Source organism: Pan paniscus, chromosome 21 (genome assembly GCF_029289425.2).
Source record: "Pan paniscus chromosome 21, NHGRI_mPanPan1-v2.0_pri, whole genome shotgun sequence".
Classification (NCBI taxonomy): Eukaryota; Metazoa; Chordata; class Mammalia; order Primates; family Hominidae; genus Pan; species Pan paniscus.
Genome location: NC_073270.2, coordinates 64,330,315 through 64,350,302, shown reverse-complemented (window position 1 = coordinate 64,350,302; position 19,988 = coordinate 64,330,315). Strand labels below are relative to the sequence as shown.

The window sequence follows — 19,988 nt, the reverse complement described above, 5'->3', positions numbered from 1 at the left end:
AACTGGCATCTTTTTGTAAAAAAGAAATCACCCTTTTTTCCACCAGGCTTGGACCCTTCTTGCTGTATTTCTCTTCCAGTGTTACTGTGAGACAAAGCCAGGCCTCACGTGTCTCTCCAGGGAGATACCGTCAGATTGAAGGGTTTGTCCCCAGGGCTTTGGGCAGTTTTTCATCTATTCACTCGTCCCATAGACACTTTTTGCACTCTGGCTCTGTATTCAGCATCTGCTAGGCACTGGGGCTATGGTACAAACCAGGAGGACAGGATCCCCAGCTCCACAGTTTACAGCTCTGGGCAGGGAGGGCGATTTGACGCCAGTCCCCAGAGCCCCAAATGCTTTCCCTTGGCCTCAGGATGAGCACATGTAGACAAAGCGCTCAGAGCTGAGCCCTACAGTTAGCTCCACAGATGTTCTGCCATGCAGCAAGGGCCTCTGGAGTGTCTTGGACCTCATTCCCCTACCCTACCAGTAGTCCTAGGGCATATGGGAATTGTGCCCTGAGGTTCAGAGAGGTTAAGTAATTTGCCTGGGGCATCACAGCTAGTACATGGTAATGTTGAGACTCCATGCCAGGTTGCCCAATTCCAGAAGCTCCTGGTCTTATTATACCACTTGGTATATGGCCCACAGCTGACCCAGAGAGGAAAGACTTGGGTCCTGCCACAGTCCAGGAACCACACAAGTCAGGAGACCTGGAACAGAGGGGCTGTTTGGCAACAGAGAGACTCCAAAAAGTTCAAAGTAAAAGGTGGGTGATGGCCCTCCAGGCGGCAAGAGGGAGCTGAGTGGGGTTGCGATGTGAACACTAGACAACAATCACAGGGGTGCCCATCACAAGGCTGGACATCGCTGCTGAGAGTGCTCCCGCCCAGTCTGTGCTGCCAGGGCAAAGCCACCAGCTAACAGGACCCTTGCCACCCGCCTCTGCCACAGCTTCTGTTTCTGCATCTATTTCTCAAACGGGATTTAAGGTAAAAACAATCCAATGGGGGTCACTGTTTTTTGAAGAAAGTTACCACTCAGCGTGAAGATCCATCAAAAATGTTTTTTAAAATATGAAAAACATCTTTTAAAGACACATAATCTTTGACCCAGCCCTTCTGCTTCCAAGAATTGGTTCTAAAGAAATCATTGTGGACATTCCCAAGGGCCCATAAACAGGGATATTCATTGCAGCATTGTTTACAATAATGAAAAATTGGAAACAACTTAAACGTCCCAAGGAAAATAGGTCAAACAAATGAGAATACATTCACACAATCTAATACTGTGCAGGCAGTTAAAATGGTGGCATAGGAGGCTCATATTTATTGAGAAGGAACAGTGATTATAATAAATTGTCAGGGGAAAGCAGAAAGTCACGAAACAGTAAGTTTAGAAGAATCTCATTTTCATATAAAATAGATAGCGTATAGAAGATAGATAATTGACAGATAAATGATAGGAAAAGATAGATAATAGATTATTATTATTATTATTTTGAGATGGAGTCTCACTCTGTCGCTTAGGCTGGAGTGCAGTGGTACGATCTCAGCTCACTGCAAGCTCCACCTCCCGGGTTCAAGTGATTCTTCTGCCTCAGCCTCCTGAGTAGCTGGGATTACAGGCACATGCCACCATGCCTGGCTAATTTTTGTATTTTTAGTAGAGATGGAGTTTCACCATGTTGCCCAGGCTGGTCTTGAGCTCCTGGCCTCAAGTGATCTGTCTGCCTCGGCCTCTCAAAGTGCTGGGATTACAGGCATGAGCCACTGTGCCTGGCCTGGATAATAGATTATTGATATATGATAGAGAGATAGAAAGATAGGTGACAGATGGATGACAGTAGGTAGATGGTAGATAGATAAATGATAGGTAGATAAAGGGTAGATAGACAGTACATAGATGACAGATAGAGGATTGATATATAAATGATAGATAATAGATGATTGATAGATGATAGATAAATAGATGGTAGATAGATCAATGATAGATGGTAGACAGAGTAGATAGATGATTGATAGATAAATGATAGATAATAAATGACTGATAGATGATACAGAGATAGAAAGATGGATGGTAGATAGTAGATAGATGGTAGATAGAGAAATGATAGAGAGATGGTAGATAGGAGATAGATGATTGATAGATGATAGATAATAGATGATGGATAGGTGATAGATAGATAGATGGAAATTCAGAAAATATTTATTGTGCCTCTCCTCTGCACCAGGCACTGTCCTGTCCTATGTCTCGAGGATACAGCTCTCATGGAGCTTACATTCTCGTAGAGAGATTTTCTAGAGAGATTTTATTTATCTGGGCCAGGATAGCAGAGTCTTCAGAGTGCACGTTCTGAGAGACACTGACTGAACTATTTTCTAGAGAAATGCTGTGAGGTCTGGGGTGGGCTCCTGACCATGTGGGCCGAGAAGACCCTGGCATGGCAGGCATGGATGGCTGTCACACATGGGTGCTGGTGCAGGGAGCCTCGTCGGACGATTCCATCTCCTTTTACATATGTTTAAGACTTTCTGAAATAAACATGGGGACAAGCTGGGCAGGGGGAGTCGACCTCCGGAGTGAGACTGTCTGGTTTCCAACCTGGCCCCCAACTTTGTGAGCTGGGTGAGTGCTTAGCTCTTCCTGGTGCCCGAGTCCCTCTTTCAGGGCTGTGGTGGAGACACAGCCACAGCCCTCAGTGAATGGGGGCTGGAATGTTGTGCCCATTTGTGTAGCAAAAGCCAAGAACGTGAGCATGGCTGCTGTGCAAGGAGTTCAGGTGATTTTGATTTGTGACCTGTACCTTCAATGTTGTTGTCAATGACCTCGGATAATTTGGATAATACAATGTAACTGGGAGTGAAATGATGCTTGTCCCAGATCCTCCGTTCCCCCTACCATCCCACCACACACACTCAGAGTAGCTGCCCGGGGAGGTCCAGGATGGGGTGAGGAGCAGGAGGGCTTCAGCAAGAGGTCCTTCTCCATGCCTACAGCCCGAGGGGAGACGTGGACTGGGGCACGGCCAGAGCCCAGCCCAGGGGCAGCACTTGGTCCCTCAAACCTTCCAACCTCACTCAGCAAGCACCTACTGGCCTGGGGTCTGGGCATGGAAAGACTGGAGACCCAGTTGCCTCCCAGGCTGGTGGCTTACAAGTGAACTGATAGGTGCAGTGTCCCAAGAATGGCTGTGATGGGCACATTGGGAGCCACGGAGGTGTCTGCTGCAGACTCCAGACCCGGGGAGGTGGGGTTGTTGATGGTGTGGGCTTTGGAGTCCAAAGACCCACATCCGAATTCCAAATGCCAACTTTCTATTTACTCTCTGTGACCTTGGCCATAGAGGCTTTTCCCAGAGTTCCAGCCCACAGCCCACCATGCAGCACAGTATCCGAAGTATGCTCTATGTGTGTTTGTGGGGGTTGGTCCTCCCTGGAGGTGCTCCAGGATGACTGCCGTCTCTGGGAAGATAACTATGCACACCATGCCGCCTCCTACTACCTCCTCTTGGAGCACCGCCATGCATACGTAGAATCAATGCTCTGACAAGTCCTGCAGCACAGCCAGCTGTCTAACTTTGCTTAAAGCTGCATTTAATACTTGGCCTGAGGCATCACTGTCTATAGTTGAGTCCCCAGAAGCAAGCCCTGAGATGAGAATGGTGGGAGAGTGCTTTGGGAGGCAGCCCTTATGGAAGGGACCAGAAGGGGAGTGGGAAATGGGCCTGGGAGAGGAAGGGGGATGAGCAAGAAGGCTGTAACAAACCAAGTTCCATGGAGGGTAGCATTGGCTCACCACTGTGGCAGGCTCTGGAAACAGTCCCATCAGGGCAAGGGAGCTGAGGTATTTATACCCTCACACCCACATTCCCTAGTTATTGGTTAAAGCTGCCCCAAGGCAGGGGATGTGAATTTCCAGACACTTCCTGCTTATCGTGTTGGCAGACGAAATCAATTCTGGAAGCATGAGAGCAGCCTTTAGCAAAGAGACCCAGGTGCTGGAGCCTGGGAGTGAAAGCTCCCGGGAACAGACATGGAAGTGCTAAAGGGACTTGAGACATGAGTGGAGCATGGGCAGTGTCAAAGCTCTGACAAGTCCTGCAGGACAGGCAGCTTTCGAACTTTGATTAATCCAGCTCATCTGGCCACAAGCCCTCTTCTGTTCAGCCTCTATCAACCACTTCTGGAAGGAATATTCCACAGTACAGGCACGCAGGTTTTTGTGGACAACACAATCTGCTCTCCTTTATTTTTAACTTTTCGGTTTATGCTAATATTATCTGCTCCACTGCGAGTGCCTTACAGGCAGAAATGATGACCTCTTCCTTCCTTCTTGTGTCCTCCAGGCCTGACTCCCCTGCAGAGGGGAAGCAAAACAATCTCTTAGAAGCAAATGAATCAATTCACCGTTTCTTGAAGCTGCAGAGTTCTATAGCTGGCTTGGGGCAGGTGGGAAAAGAAGAACTCTTCTCCCATTGGAAAATGTAAGGCATACATAAATTTAATGAAGTACAAACTTTCTGTACAGATGGAGCATAAACAAATGACGTCACTAGATCCACCAGCCATTCATTCAAGCTGTGGACAGAGCCCAGTGGCCGCAGCACCGGACAACTGAGTGCTTGGGGAGGCTTGGCCCTGACAGCCCCTGCACAACCCAAATCAGTTGGCAGGTCACAGAGGTGAGGCCACCAAGGGCTTCTGACCCTTGTGGCCCTCCCAGGGCTACCCTCCTTGAGTCCATCCTTCTGGTCGACCAGCTTGGGAGCCTTAGTGAGTGGCAGGGTTGTTGCTAGAGAGAAAGCCCTGGAGTCTTCTCTGCTCTAATGACTTAAAATAAAGTCCAAACTCCTCACCAGGCTCCCTGGATTCCACAGGATTTGGCCCCTGCCTGCATTTCCCACCTCTCTGCCGTCTTCTCTACCCCTGGGTCAGCTCACTCCAGCATCCGTTCTGTTCCTTGAAACCACCGAACTCATTCCTGCCTCAGGGCCTTGGCACTGGCCACTCCTCTACCTGGAAGGCTGCGTCTCAGCTTCCCTGGCTAACTCCTTCTTGTCATTTGGGCTCCAACATCCCCGACTGGGGTGGCCTTCTCAACCAGCACTCCCACCCCCTCACAACCTAGCCTCTCAAGCTCATTTATTTTCTTAACACTTTCATTTTCTGACATTCTTTTTGTTCATTTGTTTACTTAAACAAAGCCTGGAATGTGGCCTCCAAGAGAGCAGGGACCACATCTGTCTTTGCTCACGACTGTATCCCTTGATACCAAGAACAAAGTAAGTGCTCAACAAACACTTGGAAGGAAGGAAGGAAAGAAGGGAGGGAGGGAGGAAGGAAGGAAGGAAGGAAGGAAGGAAGGAAGGAAGGAAGGAAGGAAGGAAAGAAGGAAGGGAGGGAGGGAGGGAGGAGAGAGGGAAGAAAGGAGGAGGGAAGGAAGGGAGGAGGGACAGGAGGGAGGGAGGAAGGGAGGGAAAGAAGAAGGGAGAGAGGAGGAGAGAGGATAGAAGGGAGGAGGGAAGGGAGGGAAGGAAGAAGGGAGAGAGGAGGAGAGAGGATAGAAGGGAGGAGGGAAGGAAGGGAGGAGGGAAGGGAGGGAGGGAGAAGGGAGGAAGGACAGATGGGCGGATGGATCATACCTCCTGTGACCTTGCCTCCATTGAATGATGTGAGCTTCTTGGGTGAGCCAGGGATAAGGAGTTGAAATTGTCAAAATGATTTATATTGGTGTGTGTATGTGTGTGTGTTCCCCAAAAGTACAGAACCATAGCAAAGATGAAGTTCTTACAATATGCCAGGTACAATTCTGAGCATTTTCGATATGCTTTAATAACTCAAATAATCAACAACCCTCTTAAGTAGGTGTTACTGTACACCCACTGTAGAGATGAGGAAGCTGAAGCTCAGAGAGGTTGGGTATCTTGCCTGAGGTCACACAGCCCAGGGCAGCCTACTGCATTGCCAGCAGGGCAGACTTCCCTCGGCACCTGCACCCTAACCTGCTTGCACTGCCTGGCACTAGGATGGCCCAGCCATGGCTCCTCCACACGGGTGCCTCCGCCACTGCCACACTTTCAGACTCCGAGCTGGCAAGTGCAAGGCCTACATTCATAGCTCAGTGACTAAGAGTGAGCTATTTTATACATCTCTGGGGACCTGTGAAAGGTGAGCAGCCCCCCAGAGCTCGCCGATGCACCGGGCCACAACTCTGGCATCATTTCTGCAGGGTTTTATGACCTGGCGTGTGGACTGCATCTGTGGCACTGTGGAGGTGTGAGGCCTGCATGGTTTGCAAAAGAGAAGGACAAGGAAAGGCCGGCTCAAGTGGGCACATGTTGAATCATGACATGGGGCAACCGTGGGAAGGAATGAATTCCCAGGAGGGTGGGGGACATCACCCCACTTTCTTCAGCAGCTCGACCCCTCTGAGGGCTGCGTGGTCGTCCACCTGTGCTGGGCTCCTGGTCCCAGCACATGGGGCCAAGCCCCCAGACACAGCACTCCAAGGGTTAAGCCCCTTCCCAGCTGCTCCCACCGCCCCGCTCCTACTCCACTGGGGTAATGAGGGAAATGTCAGCAGAAGCGATTGCTGGGAGCCCTACAGAGAAACTGCCCTATTGAATTTTTAAAATTAAATCTATTTATAATTTATACTCTGCCTGCTTCAAAAAAGGATTTGAGGTGGTTTACGATAAACGACACATAAACTGGAAAGGCTGTTAAATAGAAAGAGAAAAATCAAGAACACCACACAGAAGGAGGGGGAGAAAAGCTCCCAAATCCCCGGGCTTAGGGAAACGGTAACAGATTAGATATGATAGTTTGGCTCCCTGCGTCCTGGCAGCTGAGGCAAAAAGGGAAATCATCACAATGGGCCACGTAACTCTGCCTGGGTGACTCGCAGAAACTCAACACACTTTCACAGTGACAAGCAGGCAGCCTCGCTGGCTGCGGGGAGAGGTACAGGGCGTCTGGCTCTGCGGTCGGCTGACTGCCCCTTCCCAAACATTTCTACACTGCCCCTCGGTCATTTCCAGCAAATGGACGCCACCCCCTGGCCCTGCTGGCCCCAGCCTTTCCTCCTCACTGTTGGTATCATCTTCCAGATCCTGGGTCAGTCCTTAAATGCGATACTGCCCAGCACCCAGTCCCCCTTCTTCTGAAAAGCAACCCAATTTTACCACTCTCACCTGCTCACAGCACACACACTTTGGATCTTTATTAGTTCATTTTCATGCTGCTGATAAAGACATACTTGAGACTGGGTAATTGATAAAGAAAAAGAGGTTTAATGGACTCAGTTCCATGTGGCTGGGGAGGCCTCACAATCATGGTGGAAGGTGAAAGACACATCTTACATGGCAGCAGGCAAGAGAGAATGAGAGCCAAGTGAAAGGGGAAACCCCTTATCAAACCATCAGATCTTGTGAGGCTTATTCACTACTACAAGAACAGTATGGGGGAAACTGCCCCCATGATTCAAATATCTCCTACTGGGTCCCTCCTCCAACATGTAGGAATTATGGGAACCACAATTCAAGATGAGATTTGGGTGGGGACACAGCCAAACCGTATCAGATCACACTCCCTGACCCCCAGCTCTGGGAATGGGCACATGACCCAAGACAGTCCAATCAAATTCAACCCAAGGACTTCCACGGAAACTTTTAACAAAGTGATCTCTGCCCAGGGGCTTGCTGACCTGAGGAACGTAGGCAACGAGCTGCTTCCAGCCATATTTCCACCACTTGGGGAGAGACTGCCTGAGAATGAGGCTAACATAGAAGAAAGCAGAACAGAGAGAAGGCAAAGGGAGGCAAGTCCTGATGACATCACTTGAGCACCTGGATTCAACCATTCCTGAAACCATCATTCCTGGTCTTTTCTGGTTAAGGAGCCAATAGTGTCCCTCTTCCTAGCATACACCTACTTGAGTTGGGTTCTATTTCTTTGCAAACAAAAGCAACCTGGCTAACCTACACCTTCCATTTCCACCGCTTTGAGACCTCTCCATCCCATATTCTACCATCAACTTGGTTTCAGCTAAACGTCCCAATGGGCCACCTATCTGTCCCCCAACCCCAGGCCTCCTGGCTCTTTGGCCTTTTGCCCAATGACCCTCCTTTCCCTGTCCCTCCACTTCTCATCCCCTCACTCCCTTTGCTACTCATTGGATCCTGAATTGCTTCATCTTGCAGCCTCCAAATCCCCCCTCTCTCTCTGTCTTGTCTCTCTCTCTTTCTCTCTCTCTCTCTCTCTCTCCCCTTCTCTCTCTCCGTAGCCTCCTTCCTCCTTTGCTTCCAGGAAACATGCTTTTTCACCTCAAGAGGCCCCCTGAACCTGACTCTTCCACTTTCTCCCAATTCATCAGCTCCACTTTGGCCTTCCTTCTTTCTAAACTGAGCCCCATGGAAATGATGTGACACATGACAATTCAGCTCACGCACCATACCCTGCCTGGTGCTAAGCACGTGCCACACATCGTCTCATATGGTTCTCATCACAAGCCTAAGAGTAAGAGTTCTGCTTGTCCTCGGTTGACAGGGGAGGAGCTTGAGGACTGGGGAGGTGAAGGCAGCCAAGGCCACATCGCTGAGCAAGCAGCAGGGCTGAGATTTGATGCAGGGGGTCTGGCTCCCCAGCCAGCACCTTGCTCTCTTGTCCCACCACATCTCTCCCATGAGCCTTCATCTCTGAAATGTCCCGTAATCATCTCTTCTGCACATGGGTGTCAGGGCACACCTGGGAAGCTGAACAATCACACGGACTGGCCCGTTTCTAACTTGCAAGGTGATGCCTGAGCACCCCACCTCTCCAACCTCTCCACAGCCAGCCCCTTGAGCAATACTGAGCACTTTGCTATTCCTCCCGTCTCTTTACTCCCATAGTTGCCTCTTTCTGGAAGACGCTTTTCTTCCTTCTTACCTGACTAATTCCTACTCCTTTAAATGTATGAGATCCAATTAAGGCCGGGCATGGTGGCTCATGCCTGTAATCCCAGCACTGTGGCAGGCCGAGGCAGGCAGATCACCTGAGGTCAGGAATTCAAGACCATCCTGGCCAACATGGTGAAACCCCATCTCTACTAAAAATACAAAAATTAGCCGGGTCTGGTGGCGGGAGCCTATAATGGCAGCTACTCGGGAGGCCGAGGCAGGAGGATTGCTTGAATCTGGGAGGTGGAGGTTGCAGTGGGCCGAGATGGCACCACTGCACTCCAGCCTGGGTGACAGAGTGAGGCTCCATCTCAAAAACAAAACAAAAAACACATTAAAATGACAAGGCAGTGGCACTCTGCACCCATGAGATTGGCAAGGAGCTGTCAATGTCGATAATACCTGGTGTGGACAAAGAAGAGTGGGAAAGACATCTCACTGCTTCTTTCTGGGGTCACACATCCCACCAGCCGTCATGGAGCAGTGTAACAAAATCCAGGAAAACTTGAAACGTGTAGTTACTGCAGCCCAGCAGTTGTGGGTCCACAGAGGTATCCCAGAGAAGCATTCGAGTGGGTGCCCGAAGAATCAGAAGCTCCAGCTTAGGGGTTCCTCCCCCAGGCAAGTCTGGGGAGCCCCACCACCAGCCTCCCAGCAACTGTGCCCCCTCCTGCTGCCACAGGAGGCTCCTCCCTCTCTGCTTCTAGCAAGACGGTCTACCTGCCCATTCACAGCCATGGTTCTCCACACACCCCACCAGGGCCCTGGGGTTGCCTCCGCTTCACATTGGCTTTCCTGGCCTCTGGTTCCAGAGGGGCACTTGAAAAACACTAATGCCCCAAGTTGGAAAACTCTGGAGCCAGACGAGGGGCCTCTGCATCAAAGCCAGACCACCCTCCTCAACAGGGATCAATAACCTGGAGCTGGAAGTGAGTTGCGTTTGGGAAATAAGCGTGACGTTGGATCCAAGCTGCCAATTAGCCTGCAGTCCCGGCCCCCGCTGGCGGGCCTGTTTGCTCAAGGTGATGGTTGGCTTGTGGAGGCTGTGAGCTTTTTATGTGCCAACCTGCGACCTCTTGGCCCCTTCACTGGGCCATTTAGCCATCTAAATCAAGACATCTCGGTCCACAGTGACTGTTAGGTATTCACGCGCGGGGCCGCCTTTCCTCCCCTTGTAATCTAAATCTAATTTATTGGCCCAGGGACATAGGGAGCAGCCTACGCACGTAGCTGGTGTGCAGTGAAGAATATAATATACAACCTTCCGGTGTAATAAGGCTCTTTATAGAAGGTATTATGTAAGGTCTGGCTTGGAGCGCCAACGAAGCCGTGATTAATTCCTGCCTGGAAAATATCCACGTTGCAGCCCTCAGAAGGCTCCGTGGGGACGGGCAGGGGGCTTGGCGCCTCTGAATTCTCACGCTGGCTTTAGATCTGGGTGGTTTATAAGATTAGATGTGCTTAAGCTCCCTGAGGGCAGGAGCCCTGTTTTATGGGCACCACTCACCCATCCAACCATGATGAAAGGTGTTCAATAAACTCTCGCTGAATTAATCTGGATGGAATTAAAGTGAAAAGTTATTCTTTATGCACTATGACTTTGAGGGCTGGCTTCCTCAGCCGACGAGGAATGGTGCCCACCTGCTTCTAAAGCCCTGCCAAGCAAGCTGGCACCTCACTGAATTGCTGTTGCCAGTTGGCCAGAGACAAACTCTTGATTTGTTGGGGCCTCAGTTTCCACTTATGTGCTGTGGGACAGTGGTGTCCCCAGGGTGAGAGTAAGGGCCACTCGGAGGACATTGATGCAACATTCATGGTACTCACTGCCAGGTGCCCATCTTCCCTGCCAAACACTCAGGGGCACACACCTGACTCAGTCATTCACTTATTCATTCATTCACTCAACAAATATCACTTCTCCTAGATTCTAAGATGCACAGTTTTTTTTACATCACGTGTCTGAAACCAGGACGTCTTGTAACATTGACATCCATGGCATACGCCAAAGTCATAAACTGAGGTCCGTAGCCCAAATTCTACCTATCACCTGTGTTTATAAATAAAGTTTTATTGAAACGCAACCACGCCCATTGGTTTATGAACAGTCTCTGGCTGACTGCATGGCAGCAGCGGGGTTAAGGGTTCCAGCAGAGATAGCACGACCGCAAAGCCAGGAGTACTGACACCCTGGTCCTTGATATCACCTGATGGTTAAGTCCCTGCAGTGGGATCTGTCAGGGTGGTGGTTACAACCAGTACGGTGGCTTCAGGCACAGGCAGGGCTGGATTTCAATCCTACTTCCGCCTCCCACCAGCTACGTATCCTCTGGCAAGCTACTGTCTGAGTCCCAGGCTCCGAATCTGTAAATGGGGTTGTGGAGAAGAGGAAATAAAAGCATAGACAGGAAGCACTGAGTATGGCGCCCGGCACGTGGGAAGCACTCAGCATGACAACTGTCTCTTCTATTATTATTGTTATTGTTATTATTATTAATGCAGGCCAGGCACTGGGCTGTAAGGGGTGGGGAGAGAAAGCATGAACAAAACCACCTCTCTGCTTACAAGGTGAACTTGACAACCCAGAGCTCAAGACAGGGAAGCAGGAAAGTGAAATATGGAGAGGTAGATCCTGTGTAGAGGATCCCAGAGGCGGCCACTGACCCAGCTGACAGGTAAGTCAGGGAGGGCTTCTTGGAAGAGGTGAGGTCTACACTCAAATTGAGGGATTCCTAGGGAGGAGCCAGTGTTTGAGCTGAGGGTAGGGGTCTTGAGAACCTGCCAGTCCTGGGTTTCAATCCCCATTCCAGTGCTTCCTGGCTGTGCAATCTGAACTAAGTCCCTTATCCACTCTGTGCTTCTGTCTCCTCAATTATAAAACACGGGTGACGACTACAACGATGACGGCTTCTACTACTACTAGGAATAAGAATAACAATGCCTCCCTCCTGAGGGGGCTTAGCAGCAGTTACTGCACAAACAGCTATCTATCTGTCATTTTGTATTTGCCTGGCTCTGGGGACAAGGGAGGAAACAGACATATGCCTCGTCTTCGGGAAGGGAAAAAGAGCAAATAAATGAGTAAAGAAATACACAATCATACATTTGGGTAAATGCTCTGAAGAACAGACGGAGTGCAGTGATAGAGCATGGGGGAGGCAGGATGGGGTGGGATTGAAGACAACAGACGAGGGCGTGAAAACACTCGGAAGGGTGCTGGGCACAAGTGGCAGGTTTAGCTCAGCCGGCAACCCCGGCGGTGCCCTTGTCTACCGCCCCCTGCCTCCGAGCCCTGGAGAGCGAGTCCAGCTCGGTCCCTTACACTCGTTCATTGTATCGCTCCCACTGACCGGAGGCACCAAACCAGCCCAAGAGTGATGTCCCCCGCACAGACAAATTTCATTTGTCTTGCTTGCAAATTGTTTTCATTTCAGAAGTTTGACTTTACTGCTAAAATTTAAAATCAGGAGAGAGCTCAGAAAGACCCCCAATTTCCAGCTTTTGCCTAAAAAAATGGGAGGATCTGTCCATTCTGGGCCTCCTTCTCTCCTGGCATGAGCAATCTAGTTTGCCACACTCCCCACCCTTCCCTTATCTCACACACCTGTCTGGCGCCCCTCATTTATATTAACTACTTGCCTGGCCCCTTTAGGTCCCTGAGTTTGCAGCCCCTACACCAGATGCTGGAAACTCCACCGGAGCTGACCTGTGCTGGGTACGACCCATGGCTACTCACATCCACGTCCACACTTCTCTACTTTCTCTGAGCCCCAGGAGGCCACTCCGTACGGGCCATTAGCAGGCCCCTGTGCCTTCTGGCCAGAAGAGGCACCTGCGGGAGACCTGGGGGGATTTACTTTCCTGGCTGTCTTCTGGCCAGGTGGCACTGGCTCCGGGTTGCTTTGCTAAAGGCCGCAGCCCCTCCAAGCGCTCCTGCCATGAAGCCACCCTCCCAGGGCTCTGGCCATGGCTCCACCCCTGCCTTACGTCCCTGGAGTGGGAACTGCTCCCCCCGTGATCAGTCCTCCTGGACTGCACCAACCCTTCATTGCTTTTTCTAAGCCCTGCCCACATCTGCACACCTTTAATCAAATCTCCTCAAACAACGCCACTCCTCCCTGGCCTCTGATCCCGGCCCACCAGCCTGGGATGGGGTACACATAAAGTTGGGCACGTGGGCAGTGCCCACATGGGGCGGAATGAAGGGATGGACTGCTGCAACCGTGCTGTCTGGGTTTCTCCTAAGACTGTGTCCTCAATCAAGAAGCTAGTCATCTATAAACCTGAGCGCTCACCAACAATTCCCCCGCCACCTCATCAGACTCAGGGCGGGGTCCCTAGAAATGTCTCCTATCCAAGAAATTGCATCCTTCCTTTCCCCAAATTCGCTGGACCACTTTAAATGCACGTCTCATCTGCTCTGAGAGTGCATAAACAAAGCCCATTTTCAATCATGTCGGGGACATGGTGCCAGCCCTCATTACCAGGTCTCCAGGAGGGAATTACAGCTGGCATTAGTGTTTCAGCACGGTCACAGAAAGCCCGTGGCAGGCGCAGTCAACATCGTGGCCTGCCTTGTGCGGCCTTTGCTAGCTAACAAGCTGAGCTATCACAGAGTCAGCGAGGCCCGGCCACCTGGCCTGGATGAACAATTTCCTACACCTTTGAGGACAGAAATAGATAAAAGAGCACCCCCCTTCCCCTGCAGCCCCCTGGGTGTCAGGTGTCCGCAGAGCCTTGTTCCCCAGCCAGTGCTGTGTCCTCCCAGAGGCCGAGCAGCCTTTAACCAAGTCATGGTGGTGATAAACCTCGGCGTGTCCAGTGCCTACTGCATAGGGTTCGGTGCTGAGTTGTCTCCATTTTACAGAAGGACTGAGGCTGGAGTCCACACGGCTCACTCCGAATTACAGAGCTAGCCGGAGGAAGAGTAGTGGTTGAGACTCCCCAGCCTGCAACTGTGACCCACGCTGGCCATGATTCCCTTGACCCCTGAGGGAACCAGCCCAGAACTGCCTGGCAGGGCCTCTGGGAGCTTGGAGCTCTTCTTGGAGACCCTGCCTGTCCCACTGATGCTGACGAAGAGGCCAGACTGTAAGGCGGTGAGGCGTGAAGCTCAATACCCATCCACGGGTCACACAAGCCATCTGCAGATATCTGCTTCCATGAGGCTCCTTGGATGGCCTTGGGGAGTTGATGGAGGTAGAGACGAGGGCAGCCTGGCGTGGGGGGAGATTAAATTCCGACACTAAATAACCCAAGCGGAGCAGCTGCTCCATTTCTGCAGGAGCAGGATGTGAAATGAAGCATGAGCTTGGGGACGGCTCCTCCAAGGCGCCTTGTGAAGGACATTAACCACGCTGGAGCCCGTGCACTCGTCCCTACACTGCACACTATTGAGCACATACTAAATGCTAGCCTGTGCTACGTGCTGGGACTAGAGACAAGCAGACAGAGGCCCTGCCCTCAGAAAGCTCTCAGTTGAGCGAGGGAGCACAGACAATAAAGCTAAGGTCCTGTCCATGCCAGGGCAACCTGTGCATGATAAAGGTTATGATGGCAGAACCTGGTGTTCCAAGCTCCAGAAGGAGACTTAGTCCAAGATGCACATCCCAAACAGCAAACACGCCTTAGAGAAAGCAAAGGGAATGCCACTCTTTCACTTGCGTCTTTTGATAGACAACAGTAAAAGCAGCATCCAAGGGAGCCCAATTCACAACACAGAAAAACATTTCTTATATCCTATTTTCTCCTCTCCCCCAACTCTGCCATCCCGCATTTCCCTGAGACTCTTATTTGCTTAACCTCCATCCCCAAAACTCACTCTTGCCCCAGCACTCCACAGCTCTTTCTTATTCCTCTTTACTTTCTCTCCTAGCCCCCCCTTTTTTTTTTTTTTTTTTTTTTTTTGAGAGGGAGTCTCACTCTGTCACCCAGGCTGGAGTGCGGTGGCATGATCTCGGCTCCCTGCAACCTCCGCCTCCCTAGTTCCAGTGATTCTCCTGCCCCAGCCTCCTGAGTAACTGGGACTATAGGCGCACGCCACCACCTCCAGCTAATTTTTGTATTTTTTAGTAGAGATGGGAGTTCACCATATTGGCCAAGCTGGTCTTGAACTCCTGACCTCATGATCCGCCCACCTCAGCCTCCCAAAGTGCTGGGATTACAGGCGTGAGCCACTGCACCCAGCCTTCTCCTAGTTCTTTTAAATGTAGGTTTGCAGGCTCTCCCCAAGGAAAGGAAGGGGCATTTCTCTCCTCCTTGCCCCTTTCTCAGCTCATGCTGTGAACCTTGGCTTGTAGGAGGTAGCCATGCAGCTCAGTTTACCTGGCCAGTCCTGACGTGCACCTGGTGCCCTGAAAAAATGTTTAATAGCTCCTCCTCTCACTCCCCAAAATGGCCCCGTTTGAACAATAAATTATATAGTCCCTCTATCAGTATATCACCTCCTGGTGAGGCGCGTCACCTCCTCCAAGCCCTCTCCATATATGTCTCCTGATATCATCCTCTTTCAAGACAGCCTACATTCCTCCCTCATGGGGCTTCTTACTTTGAAATTTATTGTTTTGTTTGAGGTCAGGAAATCTGTTTCCTTTTCCAACTACACTGGGACCTACACAGTGCTTGGGACATTGTAACCACTAAATAAATATTAGTGGGTGGATGGATGGATGGATGGATGGATGGATGGATGGATGGAGAGATAGATGGAGGCAGGGAATGAGGGAGGGAGGGAAAGATAAGTGGCAGGATGGTGGCTGGTGAGATGGATGTTTGGTGGGAGAAATGGTAGAAGGGATAGATAAATGAATGGGTTTTAGGGAAACCAGTCAGGAAGCTAGTGCAGTCATCCAAGGAAGATAAGGTGGTGACCTGGGAGGAGTTGAAGATGGAGATAAGTGGGCGATTTTGACACGTCTTCTGGAGATGGACTCAAATGGACTTGGCCATGCTCGGTGAAGAATAGACATGAACTCAGGCTTCCTGCTTGGATCCTGACCACAGCCTTCACTCCCCAAGCACCTTATCTGACAGGCAAAATCCCTGCTGTTGCTGTTTCTTGAGGTAGCAGCTTACTGTCATGAAAATAGTTTCAGAGGCGAACTGGAATGAGTGACCCACACCAGTTCCAGGAAGCAGGGCCTGTGGGCTGGAAGAGGCAGGCCTCCAGAGCAGCCTCCACCGGCCTTGCAGGTGCCTCTCAATCACTCCTCCTTAAAGGCACAAGAACCCTTGCTGGTTAATAAAGAGTCCTTAAAACCCTCCAAAGGTGGAACACCACTCCCACGACACAACATCAAAAGTTAAATGGAAAATCTGGGATTCCATCTATCAGCACAGAGCTCAAGCACCTTCTGTTCGGAGTGAAGTGAGCGGCCACTCTGAGCTTCAGTTTGCTTCTGTGTAATACAGAGATCATAGCAGTACCTGTCTCCCAAACCGGTTGGAAGATAATGTGAGAACACGGTCACATAAGGCTCCAAGCAGTGCCTCCCTGACCCATGCGGCGACTGCTGTTTGTGCTGGGGCTTTATACACATATTTAAGGACATATTTATTTTATCCCCATAACCAGCCTCCAGGTCGGTCTTTCTCTTTCCGGTTTGCTGATGAGGAAACTTATACTTGGAGCACCCCCAGCCTCTCTCCAGTTTTGTGCAGACAGCGGAAGTGGTCACTGCAGGACCCACATGGATGGGCCAGGTTGCTGTGCCCGGCCCGGACAGAATCCGATGTGTTTCATTTTCTGAGTTGATCCAGGACAGGAGCCAGTACACTTTTCCTGCGAAAGACCAAACAGTAAACGTTTTTGGCTTTGTAGGCCGTTGGGTCTCCGTGGTAACTATCAAACCCTGCCCTTGTCCCACAGAAGCAGCCATAAGCAAGACATCCACAAATAAGCGTGGCTGCATTCCAATAAAACTTTATTTACAAAAACAAGCCCAGGCCAACCCCTGCTCTAGCACAGAGAATGAAAATTCTTTAGGTGTACATTTTGCTTCAGATATCAGTTGTCGGGTTTGTACACGTCCAAGGGTTAGAATTGGGCAGTGAAAGCAGCCCACGTCCCAGTGTTTTCTGTGAGAAGGCATGTAGCGAATTCCTCCCTGACAGTTCTCCTGGGGAGGATGCGAAGTGGGTTTTCTGGTTGAATGTTAAGCTCTCCAAATTGCTATGTCCGTGGAGATATTTTCTTCCTTCCCTCTCTCAGCATCTTTTAGGAAGCACAAACCACTCTTTCTTTGTTGGTGGGCGGTAAAGGCAGCAGGCCAGGGGATTGAGAGACAGGTCACCTCCCAGAATTACTCAGTGGCCACCATCTTAGAACCACTTTCTCCTGGGAATACATGCATGATGTGAATAAACGTGATTTTCAGTAGGAAGAAAGTTCAAATGTGTTCTCTAAAGGGGCATGTTACTTCTGGATGCCAACTTGCTTCTTAGAAGTGTTTTTTCCGGCTGGGCATGGTGGCTCATGCCTCTAAATTCCAGCACTTTGGGAGGCCAAGGCAAGTGGATCGCCTGAGATCAGGAGTTCAAGACCAGCCTGGCCAACATGGTGAAACCCCGTCTCTACTAAAAATGCAAAAATTAGCCAGGTGTGGTGGTGGGTGCCTGTAACCCCAGCTACTCAAGAGGCTGAGACAGGAGAATCACTTGAACCCAGGAGGCGGAGGTTGCAGTGAGCCAAGATTGTGCCACCACACTCCAGCCTGAGTGACAGAGCTAGACTCCATCTAAAAAAAAAAAAAAAAAAAGATGTCTTTTCCAGAAGGTGGGTCTAGGGGGTGGTGAGGCTACGAGTAAACCTTAGGTCTTCTGTCTTCTTTCCATTGAGCTAGTGGCTTCCAATGCCATCATGCGTAGGTAGCAGGAAGGAATGGGGTGGAGGAGGGGAGCTGAAAACGGATTTTTTGGAACTCTGGGCACATTTAGAACAGAATTGTAACTGTATAATGTTATGGTATCATTTAACTGACATGTCTACTTTGGAATGTTTATAACTACCGTAAATCAAGAGGCCACCAAGCCAGGGCAGCGGCCACACGTAGACATTCCAAGGAAAACGTATAAAATAAATAAAATAATCACACAGTATCAACATTCCATTCCCGGCTAGAAAACGGAAAATGTAACTGCCCCTGCAAAAATGCAAGCGCCCAGAGATGAATGTGCTCGGAGCCGAGGCAGCTGGGGCCTCCTCACGAGTGCTCAATAAAGATGTCAAGTGGGAAAAGGTTAGGAAGTCAGTAAGAACAAAATGTTTGACCCAGTCGAGCAGTACTGGCCCTGCTACCTTGGTTTGCGAGACCCTAACATCAGCATTCCTCCTTATGGTCTATGGGCGACTGTGATTTTCTGCGTTGCGGGGGCATAGTCCGAACAGTTTTTGTGACTTCCCTCTTTATGACTTCTGTCCAACTTACATTATCTAAAGAAAAATAAAGATTTGTTATCCCCAAGGCATAAAATTCTACAGATTTACAAACTGTTGGATTTCTGACCTTAGTGATTGTTTTTGGGCTGAAACTACTTTTCTTTCTTGACCAGTGGCTTGTAAAGCACACATCAAAATGAATTCTGGCTAGATAAACATCTGGTCATTAAAACTGTGCAGGTCTTTGGTTTGAAGGCAGCCGCCGTAGCATTCTTAGGACACCTGGTACTTCTCTTCACTCCAGACTCTGGGTGCATGACAGCAGAGGCCCAGCCATGAATCCTAAAACTGTAGGGGTTTTTTTTGTTTTTTTAAGTGGTAGCAAAACTCTTTTGAGCCGTCTTTCTTGTCTTAGAGCCTTTGAGGTATGTACAAGCTTGGGTAATAAAAACTACCAAAAGTTAAAAATTAATAACCACAGGGACTCCTCACATCTTGGAGGACTTTGAAGCAGCCTTTCTTTCTCCCAGGAGAGGATCTTTGCTTTCTGACAGCACTGGAAGAAAATGACCCAGTCGTTTCCCCTAAAATTAAGAAGACTGTTCTGAGGTATTTTGTAGACATTCCGCTTTTGTCTTTTTGAGTTTAATGTTTCTTTGTTCATCGAATGAGGAAAATGGACAAACTCTGGATTCTTCAGAGCTCGGATTTGGGGTAGGGAAATGCATTTTTTCCTCTGATGGCCTGAGAAAGGTTTAGAAAGTTTAAAGTTACTAAAGCCCCTAAACCCACAGAAAAAAGAATTTCCAAGGAGGGCGGTAAGAGTCGCAGAGACAGGGCACACCCCAACCATTTCAGCCTATAGGTGAGCTGAGCTTCCTTCCCCCTGGACCTTAATTTGAGAAGAAAAAAAAGAAAAAATCTTCAATCTCATGATCTAGAATTCATATTTTTAGCCCAGGACAGAAATGCAAAGGATAAGTGCGGCTATTCGACCAAGTCTCCCTTCTTTCTTGGTGCTTTTCAAACCACGTTGGTTCTGAGAGTTCTTTCCACATCTCTGTGGGCTTGGGTTGTAAATGCCTGGCTCCTGGGACTGTCAGTGGCTGGTGGGGGGTGGGGGAGGGGGGCTGGGGTCTGACTGATGACCCCTACCTTTGGAGCTTCTCAAATGAGGGTTCCATCCACGATCAGCAGACGGCAGTGCTCTCTCCCCTCTGGCCCTCCCCTGAACGCTTTGCTCCCTGTCCATGAATGGGAAAGAAAGTATGCCTGCCAAGTACTCCATTTCCAAACAGAACAGGCAGGGATGTCGCTTGCAGAATTCCAGATGTTGGTATTTGTATTATTGGATCATAATTACATTTCACAAAAATTACTGCAAAGAAAAAAGAAGACTGCTCCCTAGAAGTGAGATTTATTGTCCGTTTCTGTCCTTTGTCTGCCTCCTCGCGTGGCCTCATCTCTCACTGGGCCTCTGGTGATTTATTATTTCGGGGACCCCAGAGGGGACACAGTACTGCCTTTCTGTAAAGGTCACGTGGTGAAAGCCAGCTTTATCCGGGTCAGAAATTGCCCTCAGACACCAAGGGGAAACCCTGGATGAAGTTAATCAACATCCACCCCATGGCAGGTCAGTGAGCCCACGCTGGGCGGGAGAGGATTGACCTCGTGGTGGTCGGACCTTTGCAC

At 49.9% G+C, this 19,988-nt stretch overlaps 1 long non-coding RNA gene across 1 annotated transcript in view; it reads right to left on the bottom strand.

Annotated features, from left to right (window-relative positions):
• Positions 1 to 1,288: 1,288 nt before the first annotated feature.
• LOC130541042 (uncharacterized) overlaps positions 1,289 to 19,988 on the bottom strand; it is a 66,255-nt gene continuing 47,555 nt past the window's right edge. Inside the window, exon 3 of the long non-coding RNA XR_010111010.1 lies at positions 1,289 to 16,700. This is a non-coding gene — a long non-coding RNA (uncharacterized LOC130541042). The remainder of the gene's footprint in view (positions 16,701 to 19,988) is intronic.